Source organism: Octodon degus, unplaced genomic scaffold (assembly GCF_000260255.1).
Source record: "Octodon degus isolate 3935 unplaced genomic scaffold, OctDeg1.0 scaffold00005, whole genome shotgun sequence".
Classification (NCBI taxonomy): Eukaryota; Metazoa; Chordata; class Mammalia; order Rodentia; family Octodontidae; genus Octodon; species Octodon degus.
Window position 1 is genome coordinate 10,208,703 of NW_004524581.1, and position 13,799 is coordinate 10,222,501.

Below are 13,799 nucleotides of genomic sequence, written 5' to 3' on the forward strand. Positions count from 1 at the left end.
AAAAAAAAAGAAAAATCAGAAATGTATCTTTGTAAGGGAGGGTTTAAAAAATTAGTATGGAAAATTTAAATCCAGACATCTTAGTAAAAATTACAGCTTTTAAATGTTAAAATTTAAAAACTACTGAGAATGCTGAACAAAGCACACCTACAGGCTGTAGTTGGCACCTGTGAGCTAAAGGGACAGAGACCAGGGAGATGAGAAGAAATCACCTCACAGGAGAAATTGCCCTCCACACAGGCCTCTAGTGGCTATAAAGTCGAGGTTCCCTGACTTTTTCTTGGTACCAGGAATGGAACTCAGGGCCTCATGCTTGCCAGGAAGGGGCTGTGCCACTGAGCCATATCCCTGGCAAAGCTCAAGTACTTTAAGATTAGGAGCCTCAGACCTATCTGAAGAAAGTGAGGAAGGTGGCGGGCCATTTTCTCATCTAGGCCCTAAAGGTGAGTCCACCTGGGCCTGGTCTTCGACGGGATCAACCTAAGTCTTTAGTGTGGGTGGTGGTCAGAGTCTCTAAGAGGCCTGGAATGGATTGTGATACTGCAGTAAGGGGGCCACCAGAGAATAGGCTGGGAGCGCCAGCTCCCACCCTGCCCTCCCCTGCCTTGGGGATTTTGGAGGCAGTTACTAATCCTTTTGAGTGTCTCCTTCTACACTTTTATTTATTTAATCAAAATTTTTGTTTAAAAACTGCTTTTAGGTGCTGTGGGTTGAGCCAGGGCCTTGCATATGATAACCACCTGCTCTATCATTGTCCCGCACCCTCAGCCCTTCCATCTGAACTTTCATCTTTATTCCTATCTACCTGCCTACCTACCTGCCTATTTTAGTTTTATGAGACAGGGTCTCACTATGTGGGCCAGGCTGGCCTCGAACTCACAGTAATCCTCTTGCCTCAGCTTCCCAAATGATGGGATTACAGGTGGGCATGCTGGATCCGCCTCATACCTGGCTTCCACTTGCACTTTTAAGACAGCATCAACAGTACTTACCATGAAGGGTTAAGGGGTGGTTAGAAGAGACACACGGGCAAAGCATGGTCCCTCATGTTGAAAGAAGCACTCAGGAATTTGTTGTCAGAAATGATGTGACTTCAATGGGATGGTCATGGGTGGCCGTGCCTTTCTCTCTGGGAACTGAGCAGTTGGGAACTATCAACCCACAGTCACTTGCCCCCTGGGAACATCTATAGAATAAAACTCCCCCCAACGTGCCACCTGGGGATTTGGTCTGGTCACATCTTAGGCAAGAAGCTGCTGGGACTGCGCCCTACTAGCCCAAGGGGGACCTTTGGTTTGGGTGCTGCAAGTTGCAATGGATAAAAACCCAGCTCTGTCTACATTAAGGTAATTTGCTGGCTCAGTGTCAAACTGCACTGGGGAGCAGTCAGAGCTGGTTGTATGACTCGAAGCCTGCGTGGATTCTGCTCTTAGGGCCCCTTCTCTCTATGATATCCTAATTCTTTCTCTTTTTTGTATTTAGGACAAGGTGTACAGGGTATACTGGGTCTCAATGTGTAGATCACACTCGTAGTGATCCTCCTGTTTACAGCCTCCTAAATGCTGGGCTTACAGGCGCCCAGACTCAATCGCTGTCTCAGCGTGCCCCAGGGGCAGGCAGGGCCTGAGGATCGAATTTCAGGCCCCTGTGCCCACTTTAATCTGCTCAGCTATTTGGCCAGCCCTCTAATTCTTTCTGACAGACTTCTCTACAAGACAGATTCTGTGCCAGCCCCGCCCCGGTGGCACACTGAGCCAGTGACCAAGTCTGGGGCATAGTGGCACACGCCTGTAATCCCAGCACTGGGGAGGCTGAAAACAGGAGGATCACTACCAGTCCGAGCTGCATAGTGAGACCCTGTACCAAATATATAAAGGGGGAGGGGGAAGACAGATTCTGGCCACTAGAAACAGAAGGTCAACTCCTATCAGCCTACCTCCATGGCCAGCGACACAGCAGGTTTTCTCTATAGTTCCCAGGCCATAATTCACAGGAAGAACTCTGATTGGCCTAACCTGGGTCATGTGATCACCATTTGGATCAATCACTATGTGGCAGAGAAGAGCTAGTTGGTTTTCCAAAAGTGGAGAGGATCAGACAGACTTGGCCAGACACCCCATTTGTGTCTGCTACAGTGTTTAACACTTCAGCATCCCCATATTTGCACACACACACACACAAAGCCCTTTTGAGTTCACTGTGATGGCTAATAGTATGTACAGTATTTAACATGTGCCTGGCACAGTGAGTACTCTGATAATGTTGTCTCCTCCTCCTCCTCCTCCTCCTCCTCCTCTTCCTCCTGCTTTAATTTATGTATTTGTTACAGGGTCTCACTATGCAGCTCAGACTCATGGTGATCCTCCTGTCTCAGCCTCTCCAGCGTTGGGATCACAGGCGTGTGCCACCATGCCGAGTTTTGGTGGCCAGCTTGGCATGCAGTACTGGGAACTGAACCCTGGGTCCTTGCCCTTGCCAAACAAGTGCTTAGACCACTGAGCTATCTCGCCGGCCCTGTCTTATTATTATTAATATTATTTGTCTTTGTGTATATGTGTATAAGGTTACACTTTGCTTGAGTTTCTGAATGTGAGTGCCTGAGAGAGGGGCTTTATCTAATCCATTGTGGGAACCCTGATGAAATCCAGCACATGAGCCCTGCTGGGTGATTGGGAAATGTGCAGTGAGTGGCCTCAGAAAGAAGCAGGTGACTGGCACCTCTGGCTGTAGGAAAGAAGGACAGCAGGGTGCTCTGGGCAGCGGCACATGGCATCCCTGGAGCAGCCTCAGAGCCATCTTCACCCAGGAGCAGGCTGGATCAGCTCGGCCCCTTTCCCTAGGTCTCCCCGTAGCTTTAGCAGGGGCCTGTGTGTCCTTCTTGTCCGTAAGTAGGAACCGGGGTGTGGAGCGCCAGCAGGCCCCTGCTGCTCTCTTGTTGTTGACCAGAGGGCTGGGCTTCTCTGTTCCAAGCTCACCCTCTCACAGAGGCCTCGTGCTGGACAGGGCTGTCCCTGGCTGCTGATCCAGGTGTCGGGAAGGAAAACAGTGTTTGCCTTCTCGTGTTCAACCCCAGAAAGCCTGTGAATCAAACTGACAACAGACAGAGAAGCAAGAGGGTTTGTTCACCAGGTCCTCCTGTAATGAGAGTGCTCCAGGAGTGACTCAGGGATGGTTGAAACTGGGGGGCTTAAATCCTCCTTGAGGAGGGAAGTGGAGGAGGAGAAGCTCCCAGAGGACAGATAGGTTTCTTTAGGCCAGACCCAGGGGCTTGGAGGAGGACAGAGAATGAGTTTGTGGTGGCACTGGATTGCAGGAAGCACTGAGGCTCAGCAAGCTTTATGGCAGGAAGCTCCCCTCAGGGCATTTCTGTGGCCTTGTGATATAGGGACATGAAATTCCCAACCTGGCCTGGATGAGTTTGGGTTCTCTAAAACTGAAGAATGAATTTTAGGAACAAATGGAGGTTGAGGGTAAAACTTTATTGGAAAGGAAAGCTTCTGTTGGAGAGGGACAGAAGGGGGACCTGAGCGGGTTGCCCAGGAAGCTATTTCTTCCAGGGACTTTTATAGTGTAAAATCATGTAGGGTTGAGGTAGAGACAAAGGGGTCTCACTTAGGCAGATGCAGGGTTGGACAAAACTATGGTCAACCAATGGGATTACAAGCACCATTGCTCAGGTAAAATTTATTAGGCCTAGGACCAAATGGGGTAGGGAGTCATGTAGCAAGCGGGCATGAATGTAAATCGGGACCTTATCTGGTGGCCTTCAGTCGATGATTCTTCCCGACTAATGAGCTATCCTGGATGCCAACTTTAGGGAGGTCAGCATTTGTTTGATGTTTAGGTCTGGCTTACGCCAGGAGCATCTCCCCAGTAAGGTGCCTAGTCTTTGTCATCTCCTTCAAGGGCCTGACCCTGTCTAACGATCTACAATGTTTTTATCTAACTCAGGCTGCCTGTAACACTTATTTCCTAGAAGTTGCTGCTGTCAGTAAGAGGACCTCTGAGAAGGTTTTTCATGCAAGACACTTGTTGAATCTCAAGTGTCTTCAGCTTAATATAATCTCTGTGCCAACTCTGAGGTTCCAGGTGGGTCCCCTTGTCCAAGAGTGACGCCTGGATCCCCACGAGTGACCTTGGGAGATGCATGTGCCTCCTGCTCTGCTATTTCCTGAGGTTGTGGCCTGGGGTGGGACCCCACATCCCTGGGCTCTGGGCCATCGTGTGCCCTTGGCAAAGCCCCATGGAGCCCCTGACTGTTGGGTCTTACCCCCCTTGGGGGGCTGCCAGGAGTCAGCTCAAGAGAAGAAGTTCTGCCATCCAGACCTGTGTCAAAAGATGAAACATAACGGAAGGCAGAGGCAGTGGTGTGGACAAGACTTTGTTGGCCAATCAGAGTTTGGGAGCTTCTCTTGGAGACAGGAAGAGGTCTTTTTTTTTAATGTATGTAGTTCAGGGTCTACAGGGTCTCACTACACAGATCGGACTCACAGTGATCCTCCTGTTTTCAGCCTCCCGAGCACTGGGATTACAAGCGCGCACCACCATGCCCAGTCTCAATTGCCATCTCAGCGCACCCCTGAGATGGGACTGGCACAGCACACTGGGGATCAAACTCTGGTCCCTGCATCTGCCTAAGCAGGCGCTTTAATCTGCTGAGCTATCTGGCCGGCCTTAGGAAGGGGTCTTTTGATGAGTCATAATAGTTTCTTCCCACAGGTCCAAGTGTACTTTTGAAACTTGCCTAGATGGAAATGTGATGAGTTCAGAAGGGGCTGGTAAATCTCGCAGATCCGGAACTGTGAGATTGTCTGGACAGTGCAGAGAGGAAGTATGAAGTTTTCCTAAGCTCTTGAGGCTCTGGATGTGAGCCCCACCTGTCCTTCTCAGAGCCCCTCCCTGTGTGTGCAGAGCTTTAGTGCTGGAAGGAGGTAAGCCCACGGCCCACTCCAGCTCTCTCAGCCAAAGTTTCTGTGCTGACTTTTGATCCTTGACCTCTAACCATGACATAGCATGGCCAGGAAACCTCATCAGCTTCCCTGACCTCGTCAGCAGACCCCACAAGGGTCTGCCCAGAAGACTGCTGTTTGGTTGGTCTGGGTCCTTCGCCTGCCAAAAAGTGGGTGAGGATGGTAGCAGGTGTCTTCTCTGAGCTTCCTAGGCTGGAGTGTGGGCTGTCTTCTTGTTGCTGGCTTGCTCTGTGAGTCAGGACCTGGGGCCTGCCTGGCTACAGGTGAGACAGAGCTCCGGCTATGGCTTGAGCAGCTGTCACCTTGCAGATCTGCTGCTGTCATGGGGATACATGAGCCACATGGGGCTGTGGCTTCTAGGACAGGTGAGCGGATGGGAGGCCGACAACCTCTCCGCCCAGGGGACCAGAAGCTCATCCTGTCCATTGTGCAGGAGCTGTTATCTGGCTGGGACATTTGGATCATGGATTTCCCTAGGGCCCTTTGTGGAGCCAGTGGAAAGGGTGTCTCTTCTTATCTTGGAGCACACCCCTGCCTGTGACCTGCCTGGTCCTGCTTTGAGGCCAGGGCTGACCTGGTGAGATCAGAGAGGAGGTCTGGGTTTCAGGATGCATGGACCCATTGTGTGCACGTGGGGGGCAGGGCAAAAGCAGGTGCTGTGGCCATTGGACAGCTGTCTGAGGGTAGTTAGGGCTGTCCTGCCTTCCCTCTCCCTTTGCAGCCATATGGGGATGTTCTACAAATAGTTGCAGCTCCAGATAATGGAGAAGGACCCCTCCTCATTCCCCCTTCACCTGCGGGTAGGCCTTGGGTGAACTTGTCTTGCTCTGTGCCTCAGTTTACCCATTATACCAGGTCACTTCCTTAAGACTTCTTCAACTCTCAGGACTAGGAAACCACGTGAGCCCTTGAAAACAAAAAGGCTGGTTGTTTTCAGTATTTAGTGAGCACCAGTTGTGCGCCTGTTTCCACACACAGACCTTGATTCTGTGAGCTGTGCTCTGGCTGTGAAAGCAGGCCCCAGGCCCCTGGGATAATTCAGGAACCACTGGGGCTGGTGCTGAAAAGGTGTAGAGCGCAGTCATGCCTGCAGACTGGAGCAGAGAGGAGGCTCTCTGGAGGGAGTCAGAATTGAGCCAGCCTTGGTGGAGAGGGGAATGGGGCTAGGCAGTGGGATTGAGTGGGCACGGGCTGTGCTGGCAGGAGAGGGAGGCTGTGCGGAGTAGGTGGCCGAGGCGCGCAGACCTCCTCTGGTTAGGTCTCCTGGGTGGAGAGTGTGTGGGACAGTAGCATAGGCTCTTGCGTGGAGAGGCAGGAGGAACAGTTTCTGATGTGGATCCCTGGGTGGTTTAGGGTAGGAAAGGATGTCCCAGAGGCCAGCTGAGGCTGGGTGGGCCTGCAGAAGGGCCCTGGAGGGGGGCTACTGCAGCCATCTGCAGCTGTCACAGCCTTGTCCCAGCACCTGCCTTGTGGCCGTCATGGACTACACAGGTGGCTTCTTGGCTCCTCATCATTCAGCTTTCTGCACTGGGGGAGCTAAGCAGCGTGCTGAGTCTTCACAGCCTGTAGGTGGCAGAGCCTGACTTAGAACCCAGGTCTGTCTGGTTCCGAGGTTTATACCCCTCTCCTCACTGCTGCTGTTGCAGAACTTGGTGACAGGCTGCTCTGGAGACGGGAAAGTGAGACAATGGCTGCCTAGCTGGGAGAATGCTGCAGCTTTCTAAGAGTGCTTGTCTGCCCGGGGAGCTGGGATCCCAAAGCTTCTTTCCTGCATGTGTTCCTGGTCTTGGTTTGTGACTGTGCCTGGGCCTGCCAGGTGCTAATGCACATTGTCTCGGGTGTGAATCCCTCGGGTGTGGGGATGCAGGGATCCTCCTGGGGCTTGGGGCTGGGGCAGATGGAGGGGAAGAGACACAAAGAGGCCCTTTTATCCTTCACCCAGTCAGTCTGTAGCCTGAAGCTTCCAGGCTGTTTTCTCTGGGACCCCTCTTGGCAGCCCACCTGTCTGGGAGATAGGCCCCCTGCCCACCTCTGCTCCCACCCTGCCTCCCCTGGCTCACAGTACAAAGGTGCTGGGGCTGGTTTCTGAGGAGACAGTGCGAACCATAGAGTCCTCCCAGCTGTGATCTGCCTCAGAGCCTTTTCCCATCGTGGGCAGCTCAGATGCCTGTTTGGAAGAGCTGGTGCCATTCTTGACCCAGGAGGTTTGGTGTAGATGGCTGTCACACTAGGGCCTTAGTGGCCTCAGCTGTGAAGGTGACACTCCATTGGCACATGCCATGTTGCATAGCCATCATGAAGGCTGCTTTGGAGCAATGCCAAATCTCCTTTCCTGATGATGGAGAGCGTGTTCCGCCACACCTTTGCATCTACTTGCAAAGCAGCTCGTCTTCCCTGGTGCTGGGAGAATTTGCATCCTCCTCCTTCCCCTCTTTTTAGTTCTTTTTCTCATCTCTGCCCCCCCCCAACCTTCCATCATTTTCACTAATGGCAAACTCTCATTTACTTCAAGGCAGTTGCTTGTTTATTTTTGTGGGTCTGGGAGTCAGGCGTAGGGCCACGTGTGTGCTAAGCAGGTGCTCTCTGTGGGCTACACGCTCAGGGCAGCAGGCAGCTCCTAGCTGCGACACTGGCAATACCTAGAGATTTTTTTTTTGTTGTCACAGCTGGAAGAGGTGTGAAGCAACTGGCACACCGTGGGTAGAGGCTGGGGTGCTGCTCAGCATCCTGTGGGGCACAGGACAGGCACCAGCAAGAATCAGCGAAGTCAAGTTGTCCATAGCAGGAGGTGTGAAGGACCAGTAGTGTGCTGGGGGATTAGCTCTAGCTCCTGCACATAGGTATTCACATTTTCAGGCAGGGAGCAGTGTACCACAGAAGAAAGGACAAATGCTGCCCCCCACCCATGAATGACGTAACAGTCATGCGCAGCCTTCATGGATGGAGAGAACTTTGTCATCCACAGCATGCTTTCTTGTACAGCACCCTACCTGACAGACTGGAAGGAAGACTCCTGGAATGCTTTCTGGGATGAGGCATTGACCTCCCAAAGTGGAAAGTATACATTTTAAACCAGGTAGTGAACCTGTGGCATGTGTATTATTGTGCCTGTTTTTTTTTTTTTCTTTTTTAAGACAAAAGGGCCAGCCAGATAGCTCAGCAGATTAAAGCTTCTGCTTAGGAAGACCCAGGGACTGGGGTTCTATCCCTAGAGTGCCCTGCCGACCTTGCCCCCGGGGTGCACTGAGACAGCAGTTGAGACTGGGTGTGGTGATTCAAGCCTGTAATCCCAGCACTTGGGAGGTTGAAAATTGGAGGATTGCTATGAGTCTGATCTATGTAGTGAGATCGTGTAGACCCTGTATTACATACATTAAAAAAAAGACAAAATATGATAGTGTAGAGTTTTTTTTTTTTTTCTCAACTAAAACCTCAATATTCAGGTTGAATGGTAGTGTCGGCACTTGGCCATACATAAATGGGTTTGGGGTTGCAGTTTGACATTTGGTCTCTGAAAGGCTTGCCATCACTGTTTTAAACTGACAGATGCCTTGGAGTGAGCACAGGCTCTGTGCCAGGGCCTCCTCCAAACGCTTGACATCTGTCCTTCCCTTCCATCCTCTGCCTGTGCGAACTGTTTCCTCCATACCCATTGGTGAGTTCCCCAGAGTGGTGAGCTCATTCGCCAGCAGGGGGCGGGGGAGGCAGAGTTTGGATGTCTCCAGGCCTCCACCCTGCCTCTGTTTACGCACAGGAAGTCCAGCCCAGAGCATAAAGGCTGCTGCATTTTGCAAATAGGTCATGGGGGATAAATGCTGAGCACTGTGGACTCCTGAAAGGGGCTCTGTTGGGCTGGGTGGGTCTGTCCTCATGCTCTACGCAAAGAGCCTAGGTGGTGCGGTGGGCGAGCAGCCAGAGCCTGGGGATGTGGCCCAGCCCGTGCTGCAGCCTCCGGACAGCCCTGGAGGCTGCTGCGTCTTTTAGAGGCACAGTGCTGCTCCCTGTCAGCCCACACCAGCTTTGGAGATACAGGGCCATTGTAACGAGCTCGGAAGAGGGTTCCCGCAGTGACAGATGCCCCGTCAGGAGACTAAGCATCCTTTCTCCGCTTCCCTGAGAGCAGCGGCAGCCTCTGAGGCTGCTGAGGTCGGGCCTGCCAGTGTGGCATCAGAGAGAGTGCGGTACACTGGTAAGGTTTATATTTCAACCCAGAGGAAAAGGGGCCCAGCCCTGGCTTCTACGTGCATCAGCATGAGAGCCCAGGGGAGTAGGGATCTCAGACCACTGGCAGCAGCGTGCTGTGTGTGCATCACACACACACACACACACACACACACACACACACATGCATGCATGCATATCACCCATGTGTAATACCATGAGTAATACACATGTGTTTGCATAGAACTATGTACCTTTGTGTACCATGCCAGTTTGGGTGTGCCTACCCAAATAAATCCACCCAAGCATAGATGTGAACATTTTCTTGACCTGTTACATTAAATCTAAGAACTGTGCTTTATCAGATGCCCCATTATTTTATGTATTGTACTTAAGAAAAAAAGTGACACCAATTAAACTCTGACATAATGCTTCATTTTCACTTAGTATTTTTTAAAAAGCCTTTTGCCTCATGTGGGCTTGGATTTTCTTTTTCTTTGATACAGGGTCTTACTACGCAGTTCAGATTCATAGTGGTCCTCCTGTCTCAGCCTTCCCAGTGCGGGGATTATGGGCATGTGCCACCACACCTGGCTTCAGGGCCAGCATGGCATGTGGTACTGGGGATCAAACTCGGGTCCTTGTGCCTGCCAGGCAGGCACTTAGACCACTGAGCTATCTCCACATCTGAATTTTTTTTTTTTTTTTTTGTACTGTATTGGTCCTGTACGTATGCAGAGCATGAGAAGTTAGGGGTTCCCACACCTTTTCCACATTCGAGCCCCGCCCTTGTGTTAGTAACTTGGAGCAGTCGTCAGAATGTGTGGGTCTCTGCACAGCACTGTCTGTGCGGCCAGGAGCCGGGTGGTGTGCACCATGTGACCACTGCACTGCGTGCTCCCCATTCTCACCCAGGCCGTGGCCCCTGTTCTGCAGGGTGTGACGCCAGCGTTGTCTGGGTCTTCTGGAAGGTGTGAGGGTGGGTTTCAGACAGAAGCAAAAGAATCATCTCTATTTGAAAAAGAATCAAATTCCTTCTTCTGAGGGTCATTGCCTGAGATAAAGCCGCCAGGAGTCACTAGGAGGCTCCTGTTTGCACAGGCGTTGACAGCCGTAGTGGCAGTGCCATGTGGCCACAGAAACTGTAAATGTGAGCAGAGAAGAGCATCCAAGGCAGATGAAGGCAGTGTGCACCTTGGTACCTGGGGTCCACAGTCACTGTGTCCTTTTGTCAGAGGGGCCAGAGCTGTGGAGCCGAGGGCCTGGCCTAAGAGGGCCTGGTCTCCACATTGCTGTCCTCTCTGTCAACCTGAACAGGGACAGGCGAGCTCACTGCGGCCATCCCCCTGCCTTCAAGTAGTGCCTGTCCCATTCTGTCCATGTTCAGAGGCTGTAACAACTGGGGAGGACACACAGGCAGCTCAGGCCCTCAGGTGCCGGCGCTTGACCTCTGGCTGTGGTTGTTGCCCTTGGGTCAACGTCACAGTCACTTTGGGCCTTGTCTTTTACCATGAAAGCAGAGAGTATATGCCACTCTCCTCTGAGCCCTTGGCGAGGTGGCTGGCTGCAGGCTGACTGTAGGAACAAGGCTGGCCATGTACAGGAGGAGCCTGAAACATCCGGTAGAGCCTAGAATGTCTGGCAATGCTGCAAACAAACAAACGAACAGCAGACAAACCAAAACCAAAGAAACAAAAAGCCCGGACACTATGGAGGGCATTAGAGGGACAAAGGACTCTATATAGAGGGGACTCCCACCTGCCCAAACTGGGACCATTTGAATAACAAAATGATTCGTCCTTGAATTATAGCTCAGAGACAAAGCAAATATCCATGAGCCCATATGATCAGTAAATGAGTAGTGGAGACGAGACAGATTCCCTGGGCAGGGGAATTCTGACTAGTTTGTGCAGGCTCCGCACTCTGAAGCAGGTGGGGTTTAACCCCTGCTCCTATAGGCGCTACAAAATGACCTTTTCCTGAGTGCCATATGGGAAGTGAAGGAAAGGAGTAAATTTATAGTGAAGAAACCTGCCAAGCACTGTCACAGCCAGGTGACCACAGTCAGCATCAACAGGGCTAGGTCATGTGACCATGTGAACTCTTGACACGGCATGAGAGGAATATGCTGAACCTCTGTGGTCTTCACCTCCAGCCCCAAAACCCCAGTCTAATCGTGAGAAAAGCATCAGCCACACCCAAACTGAAGGATCATCTACAAGATGACGCCTGACTAGTAGGTACTCTGCAAAGCCATCAAGGCCTTCCAACAGCAGGAAGGTCTGGGAAGTTGTCACAGAAGAAAAACAGCCCCAAGAAACCGAAGGAGATGTGAATGCACTGATGTGGCCTGTATGAGATCTGGAGCCCAAAGGGCATCGGGGGGAGCTAGGAAATCTAGTTTCTCGGAAGTGGGTGGACTACAGTTACTAGGAACGTGTCAGCACAGCTCGTTGGTTGTGACAAATGCTGCCCAGTAATAGCAGGTGTCGATCACAGAGACAGTGGGTGCGGAGTTCCGGGGAAGTCTCTCCTCTACCATCCTGGCAACTTTCCTGCAAATCACAAGCTATTCTAAAATGAAAAAGTTGATTCCAGGTTGAATAGCTCTTATTTGAAATGTTTGGGACTAGAACTATTCTGGAGCATGGAATTCTGGGATGTATATAGCAAGCTATCTATCAGCTATCATGACCCAAGTCTAAACAGGAAATGTATTGGTTTCATAATCACCTTAGACACAGAGCCTGAAGGTAATTTCATACAATATTTTTAGCATGCCTGGTTTTGACTGCGCCCTGTCACATGAGGTCAGGGTGAAATTTTCCACTTGTGGCATTATACGGGCACTAGCTTTGAGTTTTGGAATATTTTAAATTGCAGATCTTTGGATTAGGGCTGCTAGCCTGTAATTATAAAGAACAGGGGCCTAGGACATCCACTGGGGCAGGTAGCTAGGAGGTTCAGCATGTGGTGTGTGAGTCCCTAATGGCAGTTAGTGGCCCTGCTACTGTATGAACGCAGGTGGTTACTATCCCAGGTCAGCTCACTCAGCTCTGGGTAGGGGAGGGGCGTCCCTAGGTGAGAGTGAACTTGTGGCTTCCAAGACCGGCTTCCATGGGCTTCCTGCCTGCCAAAGAAAGGCTGATGGACTTGGCCTGGCACAGGCTTCCAGCTGTCTGATGGGCTCCCTGGAACTGGCTTGCCCACTTCAGCCCTAGCCTGAGGCCCAGCATTCTGCCTTCTGCACTGAACCCGGCCCTCCCTTGCTCAGTGTGGGCCATGCCAAAGTTGTGGACTCTCGAGGCCCCTATTTAACCTGTCTACTCTTTCTGTAAACCTTAAATCATTTCTAGCTTCCTTATATTGCCTAACACAAGGCAGATGCTTTGCAAACAGTTGTTACACTACGTTGTTTAAGCAAAAATGGCAAGCAATACCCTATATGTATTTAATATAGTTTTTTTTTTTTCCAATGAAAGGGGTTCAATCCAAAGTTGGTTGGACCCACAGATGCAGAGCTGTGGAAACCAGCCTTCAGATGGCAAGGTCCTGGTGCTGGTCACACGTTCCAGCCACCAGAGGGCGAGAGATGTGAGCAAAGTGCAGCCCTGAGGCCCCCGCCCCACACCCCAGTGACTCCTACTCCCTGGGGACGTGCAGTGGGTTGGCATGGACATGGAAGCATAGAGGCCACCGTGCCTGTGAACCCACCATGGTCTGCTTGCGGAGCACACTGGGGAGTCCCTGGCACTGACCACACCCATGTGGAAGGAAGGTTGTATGCAGACGCTGGAGGCCTCTAGGATAGGTGTGGGGTACACAGATTGTGGGGACAGCGCCTCTCCACCCTGGAACCCATCATTCCCATAAAGCCTTTGGCCCACTAGGGAGGGAGGAAGAGCCTGCCATGGCCTGTCCATCATCCCCTGGGAAGTTGGTGCTGCCTGCCCACATTGGCTGTTCCACTTCGGTCTCCCACTCCTTTGGACCCAGACCTGGGCTCTGGGAAGGTCCATGGCAGAAGTCTGATGCTGGCTGTTCAGAAGTTGCACATTTGGGAGCTGGGGCAGCTGCCAATTCTGGGCACTGGGGTGAGTGGGCTGGGTCTTGCCTGTGCCTGCAGCTTTTGCTGCCACTTGGCCTGGCTCCTTGTCTGGCCCAGGGGAGGTATGTGGGCATGGTGCAGGTCTCTAGTCCCTCTCCCACCTGACCCTCTGTGTGGGACTCACACTCATGTGGTTGGAAGTGCCAACCTCTCTATTTGTGACCAACAGTACCTTTGTGGGCTGGAGGTTCATGGCTTTGCTTACAAAAGGGGAAGAAGTGATGCCTGAGGGCAGGGGCAGAACGAGAGCAGGCATGCCAGCCCCTGCCAGCCCCACCCAGCCAGGGGGCAGGAGTCAGAGCTGGGCTGGGCCCTACTGCTGTCCAGCCCCTGACCTGTTCCTGCAGGCTTGTGCAGCTTGCTCATGGTTCCCAGACATTCCCACAAAGCAGCCCCGATGACAGCCCTAGTGGTCCCCACTCTGCAGAAGAAGAAATGGCTTCTTAGGGGTTCTCTGCTGTGCTCCAGGTCAGCCAGCTCAGACAGAGCAGCGCTGGGACTCGAACTTGGGACTCCCAGGAGCTACTTTACCATTGCTCTGTTCTTACCCTGAGCAGGAG

The 13,799-nt window shown here is 52.0% G+C and overlaps 1 protein-coding gene across 1 annotated transcript in view; it reads left to right on the plus strand.

Moving 5' to 3' along the window:
- Positions 1-13,799, plus strand: part of Adamts14 (ADAM metallopeptidase with thrombospondin type 1 motif 14) — a 70,212-nt gene that overhangs the window by 29,510 nt on the left and 26,903 nt on the right. The window lies entirely within an intron of this gene.